Raw genomic sequence first — 6,686 nt, forward strand, 5'->3', positions numbered from 1 at the left:
ACATAAGTGGGATAGAACAGTTTTAGCATCTCTGGTTATAAAATGCACCAAATAATGGCATAATTACACAGAAATAAATATAGGATGCTCAATGAAAAGCTAAGTTGTGGAGAAATTTACAGGGAAACTGAAAATAATTTTGACCCTTCAAGTCTTTACCCTCCTCTATACATAAACACAGACTGGCAATTCACAAGTAAATGCAAGGTTTTCAACATCCAGCAGTTTGGAGTAATGAAAAAAGAAGGTCAGAAGTAAAACACTTGACACAGTGCCTTTCCTTGTCCTTTTTAAAACTCGAAAGAGGCTCAAGCAACAACATTCTCCTTCTGAGTTGAAACCCACAGGGGCTGAGGCTGCCCTGGGACAGTGCTCCTTTCATGAACTATGAGTGAAGACTGGGCTTATTCATAGAACTTGTTGGGCAGTTAGACCACACCCTTCCTGGGCTGCTGCTTTTGACCCAGTCTGTGGTGTAGGCTGGGCCTTGATGGCATCACTGACCTCCAGAGGGCAAAGCGGGACCCGCTTCTGAAGTGGCCTTCTTTGGGGAAGCGTGCTGAGGGGGGAGCTTTAAGGTCAGGTATGATCTGTTGCTCTTGGTGGTCAGGCTTTCAACCTGCCTTTCCTGAGCTGCTGCCACGTGCAAGGCCCGGGAACAATACAGAGCGCCAGTCTGGTGGGGAGACAGACTCATACAGCTAGAATCACAAGACGGTCTTTTCACACTCCTTGCTCAAATAACAAACTCCTACCCACCAGCTGTGTGTGCCAGCTCCACAATTTCAATAGAGGAGAAGTTTAGGGGAGCCTGTCTTGTTGGAAGGGCATAGCCAGGGAACTGGATGGAACAGTTTCTTCTTAGATTGTATACTGCACACCAGTACATACGGCAAAGTTTTCCAAAGATGCTTTTATTTGTGTATATAAGATTGAGAAAATGTCAGTTTTCCATATTACATATTTCACCACATTTTAAAATGTTTTTCTTATTTTGTTATTATGCAAGGAGGTAGGGGAGCCATGGGTAGAGAGGGTAGGAGGGCAGCTAAAGCCCCCAATCCCCCCTTGTGCTGCCTCTAGCCAGGCCCTGCATTAGGCACAAAGGACGTTATCCAGCACTGTCCCCACTGCAGAGGTTACTGTGTCCGGGAGACTCTCTATGCAAATAAAAAAGGCCATAGAGGGTAATAAGTGCTGTTGATCATTCTTCCACTGTTTATTGAGTACCTACTACAAGCCGGCCACAGGGCTGGGCCCTGAGGGTACGAGAGTCCTCGTTCCCTGATCTCACGGGGCAGGGAGACCCTAGGAGTGGGGTTGTCTGATTTAATACAGGACAGCCAGTTAAATTGGAATTTCAGAGAAACAGAGCACAATTTTTTAGTACAAGTTATGTTCCATGCAATGTTCTGATTTGCTAAGTCAGACAGCAGATAGGCGAGCCCATAAAGAACACAAAGTGCTCAGGAACGCAGAGGGAGAAGGACCTCCTTCAGGTCGCTGCCTATGTGGCATCTCCTCAGCGAGGCCACCGCGACCGGCCCTGCACCTTCATGGCTCTAAAATTACAGTACGTGTGGGTGTGTTTATCATCAGTCTCGCCCGGGAGAATGGGAGCTCCCCCAGGGCAGCGTCCTTATCCATCCTACTCACCGTTCTGATTTCCAGCAAGCAGGTGTTCAGGAAATACTTGTTGAATCGATGAATGTCCCTGGGGAGATGGAAGGAGGGCATGGTGCTCAGGGGAGGTGGCATTGGAGTAGGGTCTTTCCTAAACAGACAGAGGGGTAGGAGGGACCTTCCAGGTAGGGGGACCAGTGTGAGCAGGGATGTGCAGGAGCCGAAGAGCGGGTGGCTATGTTTTACGGGCGTGTAGGGGATGCGTCTGGGAAGGAGGTGGGAATGAAAAAAGTAGCAGGGGTCTGGCTGGGGCAGGTTCTCGTGTGCCTACCCCACTGAGGGGGAACCATGGGAGGTTTTAAGGTTTAAGGGAGAATCGGAGAAGTGTGAGGTCAGAGCAGAGAAGGTGGCCTAGAGGCTATCTCAGCCTCACGAAGGTCTGAGTGAGAGGGTCTGAACTGAGGCCAGGATGGTGCTGGTGGAGAAGAGGGGACCATTGGTGGGTATTTAGGGGAAGAATCAGCAGGACTTGAGTATGCAAAGCGCTAGAAGACAAGGTAACGGATTCTGCCTTGGGTGGGGGGAGAGAGGATGACATTTCAGCAGGGTCCTGAACACTCCAGGGGGACAGGGGCAAGGTCTTGGGTTGGGAGGAAGGAATTCTAAGCAGAGCCAACCATCACAAGTACATGTGCCAAAGAGCGATGGAACACGACCTTGTGGGGAACGGTGGGCACTCTGCATAAATAACCAAGGACAACTGACCTGCAATCCTCTCCACGTGGATAAATAACAGCTCACGCCCTGGCCCCACCCGCTGGGAGGAGCCCTGGGTTATGGCTACGAGGAGTCTAGTGCGTGATAAGTTTTCCCCCAAAGGGACTCTGCACTGGCCATGGCCTCAGAGAACAAATTCTCCCTTGGAGAGTCATGTGGGTAGCTCAGCTGTTTCTGAGTGGTGAGGTCTAAGGATTAAAAAGCAAACACGCAGAGATGGACAGTGAGCTAATGGCGTTTCACAGGAAAGTGATGATTCTAAAGCCACGTGAATGGGTGGATAGGAAATTAAGATCATGAATATCTGCTCTCCAGGCCCAGCCCTAGTCCTTGAGGTCTCTGCCATCTGCCCTTCCTGCTTGAGCTTAGAGTGAAGGTCAGGGTCGGTGAAGAGAGGACAGAGTTTTATTGTGGATCTTTGTTTTTACGTATAATTTTATCTTATTATTTTTATTATTTATTTATTTATTATTTATTTATATTTTGGCCATGCCGCGTGGCTTGTGGCATCTCTGTTCCCCGACCAGGGATTGAACCCAGGCCATGGCAGTGAAAGCCCGGAATTCTAACTACTAGGCCACCAGGGAACTCCCTTGTTGTTTTTTGCTTTTACTAAATTGTTTTTTATTTGCATACAGTGAAAGTCACTTTTTTTGGGGTTATAATGTATGCATTTTTACACAGCTATAGATTCTTGTGACCTCAGACAGGATATAGAACAATTCCAACACCCCAAAGATTTCTTTAGTGATGCCCCTTTTGTATTCAGACATTTTCTCCCATCTCTAAACTCTGGCAACTACTACTCTGTTCTCTGTTCCTATATTTTTGTCTTGTCCAGAATGTCATAGAAATGGAATCATGTAGTAGGTACCTTCTTGAGATTGGGTTTTTACTCAGCACAATGCATCTGAGATCCAACCATGCTGATGCAAATGTCATAGTCTATTCCTTTTCACTGCCCAGAAGTTTTCCGTGTATACATGTAACAGTTTATCCACTCGCTGTTGAAAGACATCAGGTTATTTCCAGTTTGGGGCCATCATCAATGATGCTGGTATAAACATTCATATACAGGTTTTTGTGTGAAATACATTTTCATTTCTTTAGGATAAATACCAAAAAGTGGATTGTTGGCTCCCATGGAGATGAAGGTTTACTTTTTAAGAAATTGCCTGTTTTCCAGAATGACTGTACCATTTTGCCTATGAGAGGGCCAAGTTTTGTTGTTGATTTTTCTTTTCATTTGTCTCTTCCTTTTTTTGTTTCTTCTTTCTTTCTTTTAAATTTTTATCAAAGTAGAGCTTACATGCCATCTTTTTTTTTTTTTTTGGCCATGCCATGGAGCTTGCGGGATCTTAGTTCCCCGACCAGGGATCGAACCCCGGCCCCCTGCAATGGAAGCATGGAGTCCTAACCATTGGACCACCAGGGAATTCCCTTACATGCCATCTTAAGTGCAACATGTGTAAAACTAGATGAACTTTTATTTATATACACACCCATGTAACTACCACCCAGATCAAGATATAGAACCTTCCCAGCACCTACTCCCAGGAAATACCCCACAATCCAGCAGGGGAATTGCTATCCTGACTTCTATCACCGTAGATCAGTGTTGCCTGTTTTAGAGCTGCATTTATATGGAATCATACTGTATGTAATCTTGTGTCTGCCTTCTCTTCGCTCAACGTCACGTGAAGCCCATCCAGGTTGATGTGCGCAGCAGAGTGTCTGTCTTTTTTGTATGGCTGAGTAGTGTTGCAGTGTATGACTATGCCTCCATATTCACTCTCCTCTGATGAACATTTGGGTTGGATCCAGTTTTGTGGCTGTTAGCAATAAAGCTGCTCTGAATATTCTTGGGTGTTTCTGTATGTTTTGGGTAGCCACAAGCACTCATTTCTGTTGGGTGCACACTCAGGAATAGAATTACTGGGTATGTTTAGCACTAGTAGAAAGTGCCCAAGAGTTTTCCGAGAGGGGGACCAATTTACAGTCCCACCAGCAAGGTAGACGTTTGCCCTGCAACCGGACACTTGGTGTAGTCAGGTCTTTTCATTGTAGCCATTCCAAGTGGAAGTATAGTCATATCTCATTGTGCTTTTAATTCTCATTTCCCTGATAACTAATGATATTGAGCATCTTTTGTCCGTTTTTAAGGTTGGGTTATCTTGTTGACCTGTCTTTGCAGGAGAACGGAGGCCGGAGGCCATATGAAGTATCTAAACTTAGCCAGTGATCACCTCAGAGAGAAAACTGACATTGGCCTGGGGGCAAAGGATGTTTTTTGTGGCGTGAGTGGGAAGAAGGGAGAGGGGAGCTGTCTCCTCTGAAATCCTGCACAGCCTGGGGGGGTTCTATGTAGTTGGCCCACCGGCCTCAAAGATCTGGAAAGCCCCTTTCCCACTCCTGGTCTTCCTCACAAGCCCCTTTGGTAAATATTGGGAGATTGGGGTCTGGGGAGGGACCAGCCTCTCCTCCCAGGTCACAGTGCTGACTGGTCTGCACAACAAGCCAGGCCCTTTATTGAGCGAGGACCATTCTGGAGGGCAGAGTGAGACAGGGTGCTGTCTAGTGCTCCTCTAAGGCAGTGAGACACCCTGAGGGAGGTGCACCCTGGGCCCCTGGCACTGTGTCCAACGGGGCTTACGGGACAGCCGGAAGGCTTCCCCTACCACACCCCTGGGCCTGTGACTGCATCTGACTGTGTAAGTTGTACCTACATCACTTGTCTTTTGGGGAATATAGTCTAATCACTGAAACATTTTTTTTTTTATTGAAGTGAAATGTGTTTACAGAAAAGTTTAAAAATCAGAAGCTAACAGATAAATTATCACAGAATGAACACACCCATGTAACAACCACCTAGGTCAAGAAATAGAACATTTCCAGCATCCCAGGAGCCCCACCTACCTTCTCCCAATTGCTGTCTTGTTTGTCTTTCTCGAAGGTAACCACTATCCTGGCTTTTAACAGCAGAGATAAGTTTTGCCTGCTTCTGAACGGATGCTGTTTCTGGATAGTGAGAGGGGTGTCGGAGCAAACCTCTCTTAGGGATACCCCTCTCGGTGCGTACTGTTTCAGAAAGTGCTGGGCGTGCTCATTTGTTTAGCAATAGTATAGCATTCCCTCACTGAATTATAAACCACATGAGGTCAGGAATTTTGCCTACCTTGTTTACTGCTATATTCCCAATGCCTAGAACAGTGCTTGATACATACTGGGAGCGCCATAGATATTTGCTGAATGAATGAGCATTGTTGAGAGGGCATCAGTGTGTCACTGCTCACACATATGAAGTCCATAGACCTGGATGTGGAGAGGAAGGAACATGGCTGGGGGCTAGAGAAGCAGCAAAGTCCAGAGAAGAAAGGGAACAAGCGGAACCAGAGACTTGGGAGGGAGCGGGAATGGAGAATGGCGCAGCTGGCCAGGCAGACTCATGTCCATGTCTGATAGGTCCCAGACAGTTGAGGTCTCCAAGGTGAAGTTCAAACCTAATGCCCTCTCCTCCTCCTAGCCCCAGGGTCTCCCCTCACTTTGAAAAAAGCCTAACCCCAACATCAGAAGCCTCTCTCTTCTCTGCTTATTTTGCTAAAGTCTACTCTGCCCACCTAAAATCAGGCCCTAACCAGACAGAGTCTAGATGAGACTAAACTTCCTCTTAATGGAAAGACAGGGGGGTCTTTTTCTCTAAGGTCTGGATCTAGCAGGCCGAAGGAAAACACAAAAATCCCTTCAGCAATGAGGACGTCATAGAGGCCACCAGATGTTAGCTAAGGTTGACTTCCCACAGAAAACAATCAAGTGGAACTTTACCTCATTACCGAAGCTTCAATTTCCCTGAAGTTTGGGAGAAGAAGGGAGTTATAAAATGCTGTATAAACACAGTAACCAAGATAATAATAACAACATGGAGTGTGAGTGAGCTAGATTAATCATTCCAGCTTGGGGGCAGAGCAAAAATCAACACCATTCCAAGCACATTCATTTCATTCATTGATTTTTCAAACATTGGTTCAGCACCTACTTTGAGTTAGACATTATTCTAGGGCTCGTTGTACAGAAATGAACAAGATGTTTGGTCTGTCCCCAGATTTTATGGTTTAGTGGAAGTCAGCCAACTTCTGTACCTGAGATCATACGTGCGTAAGTTTTGCCACTCTGGGTCAAAGACGTGCCATCAGAGAACTCCGTCGCCTTTCTTGTTGTTAACCTCAGAGGTTTTGAACTTGTCGTGATGCATCCTAGTTCCCCTATGCTCTGTCTCTCCTAACTCTCGG

This window comes from Eubalaena glacialis, chromosome 3 (assembly GCF_028564815.1).
Source record: "Eubalaena glacialis isolate mEubGla1 chromosome 3, mEubGla1.1.hap2.+ XY, whole genome shotgun sequence".
Classification (NCBI taxonomy): Eukaryota; Metazoa; Chordata; class Mammalia; order Artiodactyla; family Balaenidae; genus Eubalaena; species Eubalaena glacialis.